Source organism: Cygnus olor, chromosome 13 (genome assembly GCF_009769625.2).
Source record: "Cygnus olor isolate bCygOlo1 chromosome 13, bCygOlo1.pri.v2, whole genome shotgun sequence".
Taxonomy (NCBI): Eukaryota; Metazoa; Chordata; class Aves; order Anseriformes; family Anatidae; genus Cygnus; species Cygnus olor.
Genome location: NC_049181.1, coordinates 4,663,754 through 4,683,255, shown reverse-complemented (window position 1 = coordinate 4,683,255; position 19,502 = coordinate 4,663,754). Strand labels below are relative to the sequence as shown.

Sequence of the window (19,502 nt, the reverse complement as noted above, 5' to 3'; positions counted from 1 at the left end):
TATTAAAGGAGCTTAAACTAGCAAGAAAACCTTATGCAGATAGTGAACTTCAGCCACCAGTTGGTGGAAGTCTTTCTAGCAAAGGGACAGTAATACAGCAGTCCTTTTCTCTAAGGAGACAAGATCCAATTTGAGCTTTGGAAATAAACAGAAATACTACCATTCAATTCATTGAAATTTGGATTAGGGGTCTAAAACCACAACAGAGGACAAATTCTAACAAAGAAGGAGCACAGCAAACACTGGAACTTTTCAACGTAGCAATAAGGCTAAAAGATTTTTCCTAGCACCAAGGGTAACCCTGTACCAGTCTCAGTTCTCCAACAGCCCACCATACCAGTAAATAATCTCTATCTTGGGTACTTGTTATAATACTTGGATAATTTCCAAGACAGTGGGATTTCTTGTGCTTTCTTTGATTAAAATAAATAAATAAATAAAAGACAGACTGCACAGAAATAATTTCCCTTCTGGTATGTGACAGTACTTAATGTATCTACTGGAGACTGAACTGAACGAAATGTTACGTAGTTGTGAATCTGGTGAAATCTGCTCCTATATGAACTAAATACTCTGAGATGCCAACACATTTAAAATGAGATACAGGTTTGTTTAGGGCTGAAGAAAATAACATTTTGTACTTTTCAATCTAATTTCTGAATAACAATATATTCTCATCTCAAGATTGTTAACAACCTTAAATTTATGGAAAGACAGAAATAGAAGGGGATGACATAGGTACATACAGATAAATGCCTTCAGCTGACAACTTCTAGAGGAAAACACACCATATAGCTCCATGTATAGAACATGCTGCTTTGCCTAATCTTTACACCATTCTGCCTTTGCAGAATTTAAGATAATCTAGAACAGTATTTTTGTAAGGTAAGCATTCAAGAGTTCTTTCTAAAAATAATTTTTTAATTAGTGAAATTTCTGCTCCTACCAGCTTAGTGTCTTTTTCAAATATAGCTGTATTAGCACACCTACATTCTTTCCACTGTTCAGGTGAAAAAAAAAATAACCTTTCCCCTTCCTCTTCTGATTTTATTCTCTCCGTCATAGCACAGAGTGATTTACTCCCATGGACCAAGCTGCAGTTGTTTAAGAAATTACTGAAGCCAGTAATTGTCTTCACCCTTTACTTACTGCCTTTCAGCAGTATCACTTCCATGGTAATTTAAATTAAAACATTTGACTTTACAGTGAGACAGATTAGGAACACTAATATAGTTATTCCATTTCAACTCTGTAACCTGCTTTTCAGTGAGAGTAACTTCCTGTAACATTCCAACTAGATCTGCAAGGTGTATCTTTCCACAGCAACAGGATTTAACTGCAAAGCATTTTCTGGCTTTGTGATTATACATAAGGAACAACATGAAAGAAAAATCCAATCCTGCAAGTCTTCGTTTATGAAAAAACGCATTACTCACTGGAGTAATTCAATTAACCTGAATAAGATTACTGACAGCGGTGAGAACTGGATATGCAGTTTATGTGGCATAGGTACTGCATTACCTGCACTATTTTAGTAATTCACTGACTTACTTGCAGTACTTCAGTAGGTCAACATGATACAACATCGAACAGGTATTCAGGAGTGAAGAAACAGTGTTCTACGAACAGCCATTTTATAAATCCATTACAATATTAAACTCCATTTAAATATGTAAATAGGGAAGTCATCAGCAGATACTGATTATCATTAACAGTAACACTATGGTAGCAGCATGAGTTTAATGAAAGAACTGTGGTGATATTGTACAAATATATTAGGTTGACTAATAATATTTTTAACTGTGTGCATTTTATTTGTCAGCACATCTCTAACAATTATCACACCTGCTAAAGGAGCTGCACACATGCATTCAAACTGCAGAAAGATCTTATTTCAGAAAAGTAATTTCTGTATTGACTATAGTTTTTATACATATATATATATATATTATATTATATATTTTTTTTATTTTTACATTGTTTCCAGACAAAACAGCAACAAAAATGTATGGGTTATTGTGAACACTTGATATTTAAACCTTTTCCTCAAAACTAAATTTCAGAATGGCAGCATGTCCTGCACGTACTGTTGGCACTAATTGGCACAATTATGCCAATTTTTCCTTCTCTATTAGAAGTTAAACTAAAAAAATACTAAAAAGGGATCCTGATGTCCATGGAGTAATATTTTAAGCCTACAGTTCATTTCTGTGCATTTAAATGAAACAAATTTAGAAATAAACCAAATTCCCTGCCCTATCCCAAATTATTCTGTAATAACATTGATAGAAGAGTTGTCTATAAATCATAATAATTGATTAAAAATATTGCATATACATGTACATATATCTTCCAAGTAAATTTATATAGTACATTTTTTGACTATTAACAGGGTTATTAACGTTACTCTGCTCCTCTCTCTCTAGTTTTGAGGATACTGGGAATTTTAATTGTACTAGAAACAAAAGTTTGTGTTTAATCAAGAAAGTTTTAGAAAACAATTTCAGTGTGAGTACAAGTCAAAAATTCTAAAGGGTTCATGAAAAAAGTTTTCCAAATAAATTCTGAAATTCCTAATAGTACCAGTAAATAATTTAAATTTAAAATTAACTAATAAGAACTCCATTAACTCCAGTTTTAGCCACGGTAGAGGTTCTAGGGACTACAATATAACAACAAAAAAAGACTCAAAGAGGTCAGTCAGGAAAACTGTGAGGTGGAATTTCCTCATATTACATTACTAGTATATTTTTCTCTTTTTTAAAATGAGACAAAGCCTGAACCATTCTATAAAAACTGTATTTATTTTGTATTTTTAAAAAAATAGTAAAACACGGAAATAACAGAACACCATTATTATAAATCATGTGAGATAAATACTAACATAACTTTTTGTAATGTATGTTATCCCTGTAGATTTTCCTGAAAAACTAAATGGCATAGACATGTAGCACGGACTGTTAGGAGTTTAGTAGAAAACTGTCTGGTGTTAAGATAAAGAAAACAACCAGCAATGACTTATCATTCTTGAACTTCTGGATAATAAACTGTCTTTAAATGGTCTTTACCTGCCTTTCTAAGCAGTTTTAGGAACAGCTTTGAACCTTTAAGAACTATTCTATACCTGTGGCCCTTTAATGGGGGGAGCAACATTACTCAAGTCTTCTGTTCAGACATATGATGAACTTCTTATGCCATGGGAAAAGTGTTGTTCTTTAAGCAACCTGTTTATGTAGTTATAGCTGTAAGTTGCCTGTCATTTGTGTCATAGCACTGATGGGAATACTATGGCAACGGCAATGCAAAGAAGAGAGGAGCAGGAGGTACTCTCTAGCAACCAAGCATCATTCTGAAAGACATTTACGAAATCTGAGCATTTCTAGAATTCTAAAATCCTAGAAGAAAATGAAAGGCTAAAGAAACCGCAAATAAGGATGACACAGTCAACGAAAATGGGACATTAAGTGAAATCGTCAAAAGAGAGCATGCGAATGGTAACAGATGGTAGAAAAAGAGATGAACTGAGAAAGACAAGCAAGATAAAAATACAAAAAGGAAAAAAGAAAGGAACTGAGTAGAAGGTCAGTCACAGTACAGTGTGCGGACAAAACCTTTCTTGATGACCGAAACATAGAAGCAAAATAAAAAATAAAAAATACACAGAAGACTAAATAGAGTGGCTCAGGTCTGAAACACCTGTCATAAGCTCCAACATTCAACAACACTTATAAAATTAAAAAAAAGGTAAAAAATAAGAACAAACAAAATTGTTTAACAGGAGGTAACAATAAGCTTGCCAAGCCATTTTCCCAGCTTTCAAAAGAATTCATTGGTGTCTGTACTGCTGACTTCTGAACTAGAAAGGCAAATGGACCAGATGGACAGAATGGAGGGTAGGAGGGGAAAAAAGCAATTACAAATTTGCTCTTTCATCTGAGCATCTATGCACTTAAATGCACCTGCTTTTTTGTCCAATATACTAAATATTAATGACAATCCCCATATTATCATCGTTCATTATCATCTTCTTTTTGTAGTTGTCAAATCATATCTACCTTCAGAAGTAGAGAGAATATAAAACCTACAAGTACCTAATGGAGTATGATGTGAAGGTAGAATCTAAATATGTTCTTTATACACAAGGCTCAATCTGGTCCCTTAATAAGGGACTGGATTTCAAGTTCTTACTTAAGAAAATCACAGAGAAGTAGCAAATGCAGTGAAGAGGCCAACTGTAGAAGCAGCACTATTTCTTGATACCTAGGTTCAGACATGATTTAGAGTATGAACAAATAACATTTGATAATATTTTGTAACTGCAACAAGTTTTGAGGAAAAAAAGGAGCATAGGCTGTTTAAATAAATTGGGAATATTGCATTGAAGTTCACAACGGCTACAGTATCTAAATATTGAAAAATTACAATAGAGAAGAAACCCTGAAAATTACTCCCATTCTTATCTTCATATTCCCGAACTACTTTAATTACATAGACTAATTTAGCTAGTATACCACTACTTTTCAATATAATATCCCTTTCATTTGCTGCTAGCAACCCTTGAACCCTTAAATAGGAGTATTGAAATCACTATGTTAAAAGTGTTCCTCAAAGCAAAAGATCCCCATGACATGGACTCTCTTTTTTCAGACAGTAGCATGGTTATAATATTATCTAACTGAAGACTGAGCTATTTTAACTATTCCAGTTCAGAAAGGCTCCCTCTGAAGTGCCCACTGACAATGAAACAGTTCTGTACTATATTTCAGAGGTTTTGAATTGCTGAATCCTGTTTGATGTTGATACAGATTTCAATTTTATTCTGTAAATCTCAGCTGCTAGACCGTTAGGACTGTTTTCTGGTACCACAGGTTTTTGGTTTGTGGGTTTTTTTTGTTTGTTTTGTTTTTAGGTGTAAGTCACTAACATAGCTGAATACAGCAATGTCTACCCTCATCATCATACATACAATATTTTACTTCAGACTGACTGGTTTTGATGGCGGTTAACTTGTTTTTCCCTTTTTTCCCTTTAAAAATAAAAAATAAAAGTAAAGCTTTTACTGGTATTTCTTACCATTTTTGATGACAAGAAGAAACACTCTAAAGCTATAGCCTGGCAGGAATCTCCCTCTTCTTTTTAACACCAAAGAAGCAAATGATGACGAACATCCTTAACTCATTTTCACACTCTAAACTGTTTCAAAGTGAAATTATTTTGCAGCCATCAGTATTTTTCCACCTAATGCACTCCCTACATAATATACTTCATGATCATATTCAAAGAGAAAGACCTACCTCAAAGAGAAACAGACAATTTGCTATATTCTCAAGGCTTTCAAATTCATTCCCTCATATGATTTTACTCTAAATCCACTAAAGGACTGATTTATTCTTAGATCTATTTTTTATTAGCGTGATGGTACTGACTTCAATGATGTTTCTTTAATATGATTTTTTTTCCAGAGACGAACAAAATGAATCTGAAAGTTCCTATCACCAGATGAAAACACCACCTAACACCCACTGAAGTCAACAAAAGAATTAAATGACCGTGAAACAACTTGCTTCTGCCGTTCCATGCTCTCCTGATTCAGTCTTCACTGCTTTAGAAACAGAGTATTTTTAGGTTTATTTTTGCTTCCTTCCTCCTAACGCACCCCTTCCCCCCATGCTAAGAAATACTCTTTAGCTAAAGAAATTACAAGTTAACATGCAAAGGACAGATTTCTGCAGCCACATGAAGAAGCAGTCAAGGTGTGTAAACCAAGAAATTCGTACCTCCTTACTGAAGCTGAATTACATATTCCTGAGACTAATCTATAACTAATAGGAAGAGTGTTTATTAAAACTTGTATCGAGATGCTGGCAACAGTGAGCAAAACCACAAATACACAACAGGCAGTAATTATGCTGTACGGACAAACTGAACTCAATCACTTTGGTATCTGGCATAAACAGTAATTTCTTTTAATTGTTCCAAATTAATCCGTCAAACTGTTTTACTAAAATGGTAAGCACAATCCATGTTTGGGAAAACGCATCTACCAATCACTCAGCAAATATATTTAAAATACCCTGTAACTTATTTAAGAAAACTGTGAGAATATGCAATATGAAGTTTATTTATATAGTGTCAACTCTAGGAAATAGTAGATCCTGCTATTAGCATTGTAAAGTTTTGTACCAGAGCTGCACAGAAAGCTAAGGGTTGAGGACAGAAATATTGGGGGAAAAAAGGTGAAGATCTCCCTGATGATAAGCATGGCTATATAATTTTCTTTGACAGAAACACTGTAAACCATTTAAAAAAGCAAATAATTCTTACAACTCCAAAGCTAACACAACATTGAGTTTTAGTGAATATATATTTGAAATTGTAGAGCATGACAAACTTTCAAAAACAATGTGAATCACACTATTAGTAACTTGATTTTTTTTGCAATGTCATTTTCTTATTTTTTTATTTGTTTTTCAACACATGAACACCTTTTTGCATTAAGTGAAATTTGCTCTAGTTTTGCTCCTTGAAAATCTGTTCATGCCTCAAATCTGAAAATGAAGTCTCTACTAAAGCAAAGAAATATCATCCATAAGCTAATGGCAAGAGCATGTGGTATCACAAAAAGAAATCACATGAACATATGTGATCATTGGATGTATTTCAACTTCAAATGCATTTTTATTCAAAAGAGAAAGTAAATCTGAGTTTAGTCACTTGTGTCAAATCCTTTGAAGCAGTGATTGTCAAGATCACCTGTTTCATACATAATGCATTTTGCATTATTGACCTGCTGCCAGTTAATAACTTTCATTATTGAATAGAAAAAATACACTTCACAGTGTCTACTAAACAATTCAAGTATTTCTGAATAAAAATGGAAATATTGCTTACAGCTGAATGCTATATCATCTATTACCTACCCACAGTAAATATGATTTTGACTAGAGCCCAGGCATATGCATAATGACATTTTGTCATTGTAGACTAGCAGAAATCAGCCCCCTTCTTACCTCAACCCCCTTCAGTTCAAAACATTGAGACGATGTAACTGAATTAACATAAACTTCTCAAAAGTTCCACTTTTGAGTACATTGTTCCCAAAACATTTAGAAAAAAAATAGTATTCTTTTCTTTCAATTAAGATTTGTACTATAAAAAGAAAAACTATTTATATTTTGAAATCCTTGTTAAACCCTGGTAATCTGCAATATTGCACTAGTTGCATCAAGTTTCTGAAAAGAAAAGAAAAAAAAAGTTGTCCCCTGGGTATAAGGATTCATGTATTAAATTTCAATTAATACCAAAACCTTACTCTTTCTATAAATCTTCTTTTTAGTCTTAAGCTTTCATATTTCCATCAATTTCTCTCTATCTCAGCATAACACACTCCCAAAAGCCAAGGCATCCTGTGAAGTTAACTCTCAGATTTTTTTTAAAGGTCCTCGGAGTACTCCTACAAGCCTGAAAGGAAAGGAGGTGCTGAACTTTACCTCTATTATCTTCTCAGTGTGCTCGCATGACATAGGCCCAGGAGATTACAGTAACAAAGCATTTATAGAACATATTTTAGGATTTGTTTATTCCAGCTTCCCCTCTGTCTGTCTAAAAATGGACACTTCTGTTCCATTTCTAATGCTGTAAGGCTCGTGAACAAACACATTCAAACATACAAACTTCATACACTTATGCAGTCCTTAATTAATGTATTCAATTACTCACAATTATAATAACTAGCTAATAATCAAAGAACTTATATTACTGACAATGAAGAAAATAAGCATAAGAATAAAACAGTTCAGGAAATTTCACATTCACTCTGTTATTCTTGCAAAAACTTCACAGCAGCAAAATGTTTCCTATTCAACCCACTGCCTTTAAGCAAAGGTTTACAAAATACAGAAAAAAAAAAAAGTTTTAAGATTCTCGTGGAATGGCTTCGAAAAGAAACTAAACATTTTTCATTCACTAGCAGTGCAGCTACCCATTTTCATATGGGATTTTTTGTCCTTTTAATAGATGGCTTAAATGTAAATGAGATTTTAACTAGAAGGTACCGATCAAAAGTTTAAAATATAAAGCATACCACAAAAGAGGTTTTCCATATTTTGGCATACAATTCTCACCAATAAACAGCCTGTTTGTCCAAAGTTGTCACATGTAACACATGGATGCAATACAAAAGAATAAATATTTATAAATAACAAATTTAAACACAACCCTGGAAGCTGTAAGAATGCCATGCACACACACACAAATTACAACAGTGGAAAAAACAGTCTCTTAAGTTGTATATAAGTCCAAAGCTAGGAAAGTAATCAGATTCTTAGCTACTTTCCCCACCTAAATACACAACACAAATAAAAAATTGCATTATGTAACACAAAAGATTCTCCTATGAGAAGATAACGTCAGACAGCAAGGGCTTTTCCAAGGGTAGAACCAAACCACCTGAACAGAAGTTTTATCGGAATACGTCAGAATCACACACCTGTTACAGGTGAGGGGGAAAAAAAGAAAAAAGAAATAGAGAATAGGTAGACATCCCTCCACTAACCGTCCTGGCAGGCCAGTTTCTTCCTGAGAGGCGCGCCTGAGCTCAGCTGGCTTCAGAGCTTATCGGTCCCTCCACAGCCCACCAGCCTCTTTTAGGAAAACCCATCCTTTTTCCTCACCTGGACGCCCAGAGAGGCAGCACCTCTACCTGTGGAAGGCCTTGTGGCATATATTGTGGGGAGGCTGGGACAGTATCACAGCTGACGCTTCCCCCGCACCAGGCCTGAAGGCGGGACAGTGCTGTGATGGCCACCGCCTCCTTCTGGAAGGTTCCCGGGGACGCCACCAGCCTCCCTACAGCAGGAGGCTCCCCGCTCAGCTGCCTTTATGCCACCATCTCCTTCCTGCGGCTCCCCTGCTGCCATCTCCCACCTGGGGTTCCCCCAGCACCACCCAGTGCAAGGCATGGGACAAGGTACGCGAGTAGCACCTATGACTACCACAAAACACTGAGGGACCTCTCACCCGTGGAACAGCAAATCTACTTGGTAAGAGCTGGCACAGCGCTGCGCGTCACCTTTTTCATTCAATATGTTGAAAGAAAGCTAGGGCAATGGCTATAGCTTTTGTAAATTTTTACGTGAATAAGCACTTAAAAAGAGTATTGCTCTCTGCACGTTCTGGCCCAGGCTACCACAGGCTGTCGGCCTACATAAATGCCTGTGTTTCATAGGTTCAGTTGGATCAATTATTCTGTGCTCCCTTTCTCCGAGCTCCCTCAGTGCAACACTTTTGGTACAGACTTTCAGTGGTATGAGAAATAATCCCTGTATTTAGTGCTGTAAAGCACTTCAGGGATCTTCCAAAATGAAAGGTGCTGTATACACTGAAGGTGTTAGCAATAACAGCTGCAGTGCCATGTGGTTTTAGAAAACTCTACGAGGAAAAGTGAACCACCCTTTTTCCTCTACTAACTACAGAAAATAAAAGTATATAAAAGAAAAAGGAAACCTGTTTGAAATAAGATTTCTCATGATTTACTAAGTGGGACACAAATAGCATGAGTTTGATCCAAGATTGTTAGTTAATTGGCTTAAGATCAAGCCTCAAAATTCATATCTTACAACATTAACAACGTGCGTTTATCTCTCATGCTCTTCTATCACTCAAATTCAGTAATACCATCCAATTATTTCCTCGTGACCCAACTGTCTTTAATTAACTGTTCTTCCAATGTTAAGGAGAAATTCTCTCCTTGCTATACCTCTGTAGCATAAAGTGACCTTCATTTCAATACATTGCTACCATGCAAGTAATCAAAGATAGTAGTAACAGCAATGGTTACTTTATACTGTGATTTCTGCAAATTGAGTTATTTCACATTGTTTGATGTAACTTTTAAACAGGGGATGAATAGGAAATTATGTATGAATTGCAACAAAATTTAATGCTTTATATACTAATGGTATAGGACTGAGCTTTTAGTGACTATATCGGCATATGCACGACTATTAAAGATGCCAACATTTATCAGGAGAATTAGTCTAAATATTTTAGAATTTTCTTTCTAATTATTAAAAAGTGTCCTGCTTTATTGATATGTATAATAAACCATGTAATTCTATAGTTTGTATAGATAAAAATGTAAAATATTTTTCTCTGCTATTTAAACAGAAAAAAGTGAAGCAGAAGCACACCCCTCCCCGCTCAGCCAACCAACTCCCCCAAAAACCCTACCACCACTGCAATCCTCTAACTGTTCTGGTAAAATACTTTCTAGTGCATAGCTTCTCCCATCCTGACAGATCCCCAAACTGTTGTAGAGATTGCAAACACACGGATTGCTTCTCAAAGCACTGAAGTTCTGTGCCAGGAGCGCTACACTAAAGTGATTCTGGAAAGGGGATTGAAAACTAAATTATCCAGTGGAAATGATGGAGCATAGCTCTTTAGACTTGGAAGAAAACATACAGCAACATTCAGTTGGACTATTTGTACAAAAAATAAAAAAATAAAAAGAGTCACAGAATTGGATGGAACAGAATTATAAAGATACTATTAAATGTATTCTAGCAAATTGATGTGCAGGACCCAATTTTCTGCTTCAAATTTTGTTTTACCTGTATAGTAAATGTCTTATTAAAAGTGGAGGATCTGGGAAACAATTTCCTATTAAATTGATTCAAAGCCTACTGAAATCAGATGCATCTTCTGCAGGGTTTACAAAATTTGCCAGATTTTCAATTTCCATTTTGCTTTGGAAATTCAATGCCATATCTTAAGAGTAACGTGAGAGAACCTACGTATCTCAACAACAGAACTTTATTCAGTATTTACATAGAATCTTATGTGTCAACATTGAATACTTCATTTTAGATTCTATTACAAGTATCAGGCCATATCAAAATGAGCTATACTCTTGACTATAGCCTATTGTGGTAAAGTAGATGCTTAACAGAATCTGAGAAAAAATGATTTTTAAAGTTTTACAGGAATCCACAAATTTTTTTGAAGATACTATGACTCCTCCCTATGAATTCATATTTAAATAATGGAAAATGTGCTATTTGCATTTCTTCACTACCTCCCCACTGAAACTTGTCAACAATTACAATTAAATAAAAGGGGATTTAAAAGATGTACAAAATATTTCTAGCTAGAAATACACGTCCATTGAGTAAGTGTGGTCAGCCTACTGCCAATGATCATAGAATCATATAATGTCCAGGCACAAGTGATGTGGCATAGACTAAGGGTTGTAATCTATAACAGGCAGGTTTGGGGTCTTATTTGTCATGCGTCCTTCTACATTCTTCTGACATAGTACAAGGATGAATGACTTCTTTGAAGGTTTTTAATGAGAAAAAGAGGACACCACTATATTAATAATGAGAACAGCATACATTGGTATATCAGAGTCCTATAGGCCATTGATGTTCATGAAAAAGCTTTTAAAAATTATATTGAAGCACATTTTCTGAGAGAATATTATGGACCCATGATGCGTTTTATCATTACTGGTGCACTGCATAGAACATTTTTGAAGAAAATGGAATATTGGTTCTTGAAAGTAAGAATTAAATGAGGAAAGCCTTAAAGGAATAGTGTGAACAACTATTAAGGTTTAAAAGAGATGTGTAGTCTTCCCCTATTTTGTCTAAAAGTCATGCCAGTACTCCAGAAGCCCAAGTGAAAAAGCTAATTTTGCATATAAATGGAGTGACTTCCCCATTGAAAACAGCTTATTATTTAAACGCAAAAAAAAAAAAAGTTAGGAAAAGAGCACAAAAAATATGAAAAACCACACACCAGCCTACTAGCTGAAGTAATCACAACACAGAGAATCTTTGAATAACATGGGATTGTATTAAATAGTGTATCATTTGTAAGTTTTTATGCTTCCTATTGTGATAATACTGCCTGTTTCAGTCAACTAGAAATGACCAAAGGCTTTTCAGTTATTTCTGGAGATTAGATGTTTGTATTAATGTTGTAACAGAAATGTCATGAAAACACTAGATAAGAGTATTCCTTTTCATCAGCTAATTATGCCTCCAAATCTAAGACCTACCGAGAAAATGGATGTTTTTCTTCATACACAAAAGTTGTTTTGAATGACTTAAGCAAGATCAACGCAAATGACATAAGGACATAATTATATGTTGCTTGATGAGGTATAAGAACAGTGATAAGATTAACTGTTCTGTCAATTACTGGTGTAAGAATTAGAAATATTGATTTGTGATTAAGTGAATAGAGAAAATAATATTTCAAATCTTTAACCTCTGATGGTGTTTATGTAACTATCAGTTAGAACTCCTAGTGATTTCCAGTAAAATTACAGGTGCTCAGAACTTACAAAATTCAAACCCAGAGTGTGTAGTAAAGAAAACTTGCTATTCTGTTACAAAAATATGTCAAAATTCCAAGGTTACATCATCTGTGGTATGTATTAAGCCCTAGAGCAAATTTTCCAAAGACAGTTGTTCTGTTCTGCTATAGGGTCTGGATGTATTAAAGTATTATGGTATTGAAAAGTAGCCACTATTTCTATTAATAATTATTAATAATAATTATTAGGAAACAAATATCAGATGGCTTGACAAGATTACTGGAATACTTTACTGGAACTTAATGATAGTAGTCCCATACATATTGTAAAGTATTATGAGAGATTTTGAACTTTCTCAAACTTGACACTATTAAAAAGAGTGATATAATGTCTTATGTCTCTATGGGTTTTGCAGGCCTATTTGTCTAATACAATTCCACTGTATTTTATGAGACTTGGTACATGACACCTATTTTCTCATATCTAGAGATGATGATTTCCTAGAGGCAGTATAAAGTCTCATAGTGATGTGTCTCTATGCATCAGGAGAAGCATGCATATCATCTATTTGTTGACTACTGCCAATACCAGCATTAGTGATGTTTTTTTGTTTTGCTTTTTTTGATTGTATGCCACATATCACATTTTTTTTTTCTTTTTCTGACAGAGTTTGAGGAAGTATACTATTCCTTAGTGCACAGTGTGGATGGATGCTGCATTTTTTCAAATGGAGAATAATTCTCTGTATCTGAGGGATACTGACAAGTCTGATTTTTTTTTAAATCAGTTCAAGAGGTTTATGTTCAGGCTTGTCTGGAATGTGAAGGCATACACTTTTTGATCAAATCACAAAAATACAAATACTTGTAGTTCCTCTTCTATCGTCATGCAATGTTTTCTTGTAGCAGAAAAAAATGAGACGTCTTCATGGAACTTGTTGTGTCAAGAGTATTCTGCCATGTATTTGCTGGTGTATTCTACTCTTACTCGACTTAAAACACACAAATATGAGCTTGAGATATATATGTTTGTTTGTTTGTTCCTGGAAAAATATATTCAGTTATCAGAATCCATTGTTTAAATTCAGATGATTTCAGGAAGATTTCAGGAGAGAAAGGAAACAAGTAATTATGCTAGTCACACAGCATCCTTTCTTATACAATTAGACATCGGTGCAGTGGGGTTCTCTGTTGTTTGTTCATTTATTGGTTTTAACACAGAGACATTAGGGGAATCCAGTTAAAAAATATCTGCAAGATGAATTTCTAAGCTGATGACCAAAATAGTGTTGTCTGGAATGCAGATTATGTTCAGATGTATGCTTTTCACTGGTCTCTGGAGAACATTAAAAGCTTTGCACTCTCCTTGACTGCTAATATTTTAGAATTCTATCAGACACAGATAAAACAATCATTAGAAATTCAGCCATCTCATTAATCTTGCATTTGACCTGAAATTAAGAAGGTGAATAATCATATTGAAATAAACCTGTAGTTAAGTATTTAACGATATAGTTGAACAGTACAACTATTTTTAAAGAAGACTTGCTATCAAAAATTTTATTTCATTTTATTTCATAAAATTTAAAATCATGCAAATTATACATTTTTTTGTTTTATTTAAAGAAAAGAAAATGTCAGAAAGCTTAAGCTGAACATCACCTCAAGTTAGCATTTATCTCCACTAATGACAGTCAGCAACAAACAACCGAAAATTTTAAAATTGCTGAAAATGATGAAGAGTTTATCATGTTTTGTTCCAGCACAGGGCTCAGGTTGCAAGACTTGAGGAGTACAGATCAATCTAGCCTTCAGTTATTTTAAAAGAAAAAAAAAAAAAAAAGATGCAAGATGCTGCTTTGTTTACTTAATTTCATTTTTTTGTTGTTGTTGTTTGTTTGTAGACTGCTGAGCAAATGTGAGCAACTCATTCCTAAAATGTTAGTTTTTACATTTGCTCCTTAGAAGCATTAAGTAATACTGACCCTTTTCATGTTTCTGAGCATAATTCAATAACCCAAATAGGTTTCTAAAACAAATGTTACTACTACCTTTTATTTGCTAGTTTTTAACTTTGCTCAAGAGAACTAAGAGCTTATGATTTGGAGAATACATAATTAGTATCCTCTCTGTCTGTGGGCACTTTTGATCTTTTACAGTAGTGGGAAGGACAAAGGTCACATATAGGTGGATATCACAACAACACCAGCACTGGTAAGACATTGCAGAGTAAGAGAAGAATGTTTTCACTAGAAGCATGAATGAGTTCCTGGTCGTCCTTAAGCAAACGTACAGAGAACTAAATATTAATTCTCTGCAAAAAAAGAGCAAAATAATTGTGTGCTAAGTTGGATTTAAGTAGGTTGTACTATCTTTAGAGTTCCTGTATATGCACATATGACTTTGCATGTGATAGTTCAAATGTATCATCCTCTGTTAAAAATGAAAGAGGCTTTATTTATTTATTTATTTATTTTCACCCAGTGCTTTTGCAAATTGTCTTTGTGTAAGTCTTCATTGTTATGTTTTAGCAAGCAGGCCACCTAGTGCCTAACAGTAACAAGTACTCCGTAAGAATCTTAGAAGTTTTGCAAGAATTAACACTACCCTTGGTTGACTGGCTATCAAAATCGTTTTACTTTGTTACATTTCTGCAAAAATAAGAGAATTAGTATTTTTTTTCCCATAAAGTGGGATTTTGACAGTTTCCTGTAAAATTTTTGAATATGGAATAGATACACACCTTTTTCTTGTTATGAAAGACTGACTTCTTTTCTTTAAAACCTAATTTTGTGAATAATCAAGCTTCTTGTACAATTTCAACCTCTTGCTGAAAAAATAAATGCCAATCTTTTTCTGCAACTAAGATTTTCTATTATTCTTGGACACGTAATTTCTCATCTAATAGACTGAAGAACAATGTAGAATTTTAATAATGTGAATGACACATCTGGTATTACCATTGCAAGGGGAATTTCCTCCTAATTTCATTTGTGTCAGTATTTTAGAGTCCAATTCAGCTTCTTTTAAGATATTTGGCAAGGTTTCTGTAAACATCAAGAGATACAGTGCCTATTAAGCTTTCCATTTCATCTTGGTGATATACTGCTTTCCTGTACACTCACTGGAGTGAAAATTTAATAATCTCAAGAAGCAGACAACAGTCCCTCAACATAAAGAAAGACTTTGTTTCTATACTCAGCTATAAATTACCCTCTATGCTTTCGCTGAAATAGTGATATTTGTGGTAAGATTATGTTCCAAGTTATTAGAAGATACTGAAAATATTTTATTATTCAAATTCTATAAACTAATTTTCAAACATTCTAATTGGATACGATACGTCTCAGTGAAAGTAAGTGAAATCACAAATGGTTTAGGCAGAACCAATGCTTTAGTCCTCCTAAGCCCCAGTAGGACTTAGGTTCCCACAGCATTGGGAAATGTGTATCCAGTGCTGGGTATCTCAGCCTGTGCTCTTGAAGCTCAAGTCGAATACTATTTCTAAAACCTGTTTATTCTGGAAAGTATAACACCCTGAATCTTATCTTTCTGCTTCATTTTGTAAAGTTAGGACGTACATGTGTGTATTTATATATACATGGTTCACATGAAGAAGAAATAATAAGCATTCAGTGAAACAAAGTTCTTTTGAGTGTTGAACCAAAATTTAAGGGAACATGACCTCTATTTATAAATCTAGCTCAAGGGACTATTTAAAAAAGACTTCTCTTTCCCAAAGACTTCTTCTGTAGGTGACTGTGACCATATAGCTGTGCAGCTTTATCCATTTAGACTGTGCTCTATCTACTACTGATGATGGGCACTTATAACAAGAAAAAAATCACTCTGAGGTGTTATACCCATAATGCTTTTCCCAGCCTAGAACAGAAAGTAAATTCTGAATATGTTTGAAAGAAAAGACTACTTTGTGGTAAGTGAAATCTCCCATTTGCCAAATTTTAAGTGTTCGTGACCTATCTAAAATTTTTATTTAATACAATCAAATTCCCCTGTAGCATTTTGTGAAATTTTAAAGTTCCACAGTAAAAAACAATTTATCCTTTCTGAAACAGTATAGTCTTATTTTCATTCTCTTGATATACAGTAGCCAGTGTTAGAAAGGTGAAGGAAACACATCCATACCTGCTTGATTGGAAACTTCTGCTTTTGTGATTTGATCCACAATATCCCTACTCAAACGTTAAGAACAGCAAAAAATAAAAAAATAAAAAAATAGAACTACTATTTATTATCTGCCTCCCCAAATCTGGGGACTGGATGATAGAGCCACTAACGTCTGTGATAATTAAAAAGAGAGTAAATGAACCAGATCGTGACATGACCATGAATCTGTCCCATTATGGATTTTTCGTTGTATATGAATGAATGTTAAATTCCTCTACTACGATCGTGCTGTGGTGAGAGAGCATTCCCAGAACTAAGAATCAAGGGCTAAATTGGTCTCTAATGGGGCTACAGTGGACAATATCATGATATAAGGATTTTATACTCATAAACATATATATATATATACACTCATATACTTCATACATATATACTCATATATACTCATATACTTCATACTCAGTTTTGCTGGGCTTCCAGAAGCTGACAGAAATTTTACTTTTCTCAGTCCTGAGGAATCAACGATGAAGCTGAATCCAAGAAGTGAAAACATCAATACTGGCTGCAGGAATGGCAGCACTATCAATGCTGCCTGTCCTGTGCTGCCTAGCAGTTTTCCTTTAAGAGTGATGACTGTTAAGGAACTTGCTTAATCTACACACACGTGTCTGGAGTGGAGGACCTGTGACTGGTTGTTGTCATCAGTGTGTAACATCCCTTGGGTGACAGGTTCTCTCATTCTTCTGACTGCTCACGCATATTGACAAGGATGCTGCCTGCCAAAAATGACAATACTACACAGCGTTTCTTTAGCTGTATCCAGCCTCCTAGATTGCTGTATGCCACTGAACAGTCTGCTAAGTCTACTCTTTTTCACAAGTATCTCCTGTACCAAGTGTTTTCAGATCTTTTAAGAACCGGGGTCCTTCCCTGGAAATCTCAAACTTATTTTTCTGTTAGGGAGGGAAGGGACTTCAGGAGAGTCAAGTCATGCATAACAAGCCTTGTCCTATTATAAGGCTAATCTGTAAGGCTCAATCTTTATTCTTTCTATCCTCCGCATAAAACCAGATTAGGAATAACAACAAAAGGTTTTGGTTTTCTGATGAGCTAAAGCAGGCTGGAGGGACAATGGAGCGGGCAGTTGCATTTTCAACAGTTGCATCTGTTCGAAGCTCGAGTACCATGCACTGCTGCAAGAGGAGCGTAGAAATGCCAGCATATCTATGTACCAAATCTAGTCCTGCAGTAGAAACACTAGTGTTACTTGGAAAGTGGTTAATCACTTCTAATTCTTCTATTTGAGGAAATGGCCAATAGTATTAGCCATGCAAGCCTCTGTGCACTAATGTAATTAGTCTTATGCATTTTAAGACCAGACAAAATGGTATTAGAGAGAATGGAGGACTATTTTAATTGGATGATGGCAAAATCCCTCTAAGCACTATGGCTGTCTCCTGTGTTCAAAATCCTTTAAAAAGTTAACAGATTCCAATTGTTTTCTGCAGTAACAGTATTTCTATCTAAATTATATTAAATGTGTCAGCTCATTTCCAGAGTAAAAAAATGATAAAAGCACATTCAACTTCTGCAAAGCTGATCACTTTAAAGAAAAAAATAAGATAATTAAAAGCTGTTACAACTGACAATACAACACTGCAGCTTCAAAATTCTCCACTAATTACAGCTGCTAACTTTTAATAGTAACAGTGAGTCAGATTTGACATTACAATAGCATCCCAACCTCTTCTTTGGGAGAAAGACTCTTGGGAAAATACAATCACAAGGTGAAGACACCCAGCCACGACCACTGCAAATTTTGAAAAGACAGTGATTGCTTTCTTTTATATTCTTGCTGAGGAATCTAGATTAGTTCTCCTTTGAATGCAGTCTTTAACCAGGTCAAATGTTACCAGGTGGCGCTGAGTCTCTGGCAAATTAAGGGGTCTTAAAGGGAATGAACACAAGTCCTTAAAATATCTTCTTCAATAGGTAATTTCCGAGGCAAGTGTAGGGCTGATATAATAGCTTCATACTGTTCCTGCTCTTGTAAAGCATTTTCATGATGGGACAGAGGAAAGGCATTCTGAAGCATACTGTACTTCTTGATTTGGTATTAATTAACCTTTTCTCAGTTTAGTATTAATATGCCACGGAAGGCAGAGAAATTTTGAAACTGCTATAGCTTAAAAACAGTGTATGGATGTTTTTGTCCTTCAGAAATAGAGCACGTACATTGTCTTTAATAGGGATTAAAGGAGGGATGAAAACAAAAATCAGAGCCAGTTGGCTTTTATTCATCTGTACAACAGGAGTTGTTGACTCCTGGTCTCCCAGTCAGCCAGACCAAAGACTGGGGCAGCACGTTTCTCCTTTAAGCTTGTGCAATTGGCATTTCTTTCTACAGAAGTAGGATACAGAAGAGGAAAGGACTGAATTCCTCATGGGAAGCTGAGAAGTTTCTCATGATGGACATTTTGTCTGGGACTTGAGAAGACTTGATAGGTCCTGTACTGTGTATGTTACTTGTAGCTTCAAAATCATAAGGCTGCGTATCTCTATACTCTAAGGACACTTACTGAACCTCATGTGAATTTAGGGTTATGTACTGTATCTGACAACCTTTAAACCACAGTGGTTTTTAAACCAAATCAGTTTCACTGATTTTTAATTGTCACTGAGAATTTGCTTACATAAAGTAGTTCCATCGGATTGTATTAGTGATACAATGAACAGAAATTGCAAGGTATCTTAAGAAAACACAAAATTTAATTTTTGTCTACTACGTCTACTATTCATCTACTGTGCTGAAATGAATATTAAGATCATTTTAAGATCAATACACTGTGAGAGAGGCACATTGTTTTCAAGGATAGTCAGCACTGTAGGTTTGTCAAATTAAGGGGCAATTCTTTGCGGACTTCGCCCCTTATCTTGGCTGTTTCTCCCAGTAAGCAAGCTTAATATTAAATAATCCTTACTGAGGAAATCTTTTGGCCTCAAGCTAATGCCAGTGTTCAGGTATGGAAGAATTATTTCATTAGAGTTTG

General features: G+C 34.8%; 1 protein-coding gene and 1 long non-coding RNA gene across 16 annotated transcripts in view; one reads left to right on the top strand and one right to left on the bottom strand.

Moving 5' to 3' along the window:
- The window catches only part of PCDH11X (protocadherin 11 X-linked), a 488,057-nt gene that overhangs the window by 435,645 nt on the left and 32,910 nt on the right, over positions 1–19,502 (bottom strand). Inside the window, exon 1 of one of the 11 annotated variants that reach the window (XM_040572065.1) lies at positions 8,673–8,878. The exons of the other annotated variants lie outside the window; for them this stretch is intronic. The gene's annotated coding sequence lies outside the window, so the exon portion shown is untranslated. Of the gene's footprint in view, positions 1–8,672; positions 8,879–19,502 lie in introns of those variants that run through there. 11 annotated transcript variants of the gene reach the window in all.
- The window catches only part of LOC121077154, a 49,415-nt gene continuing 38,837 nt past the window's right edge, over positions 8,925–19,502 (top strand). For all 5 annotated transcript variants that reach the window (XR_005823922.1, XR_005823924.1, XR_005823920.1 and 2 more), the window contains exon 1: positions 8,925–9,041. This is a non-coding gene — a long non-coding RNA (uncharacterized LOC121077154). The remainder of the gene's footprint in view (positions 9,042–19,502) is intronic.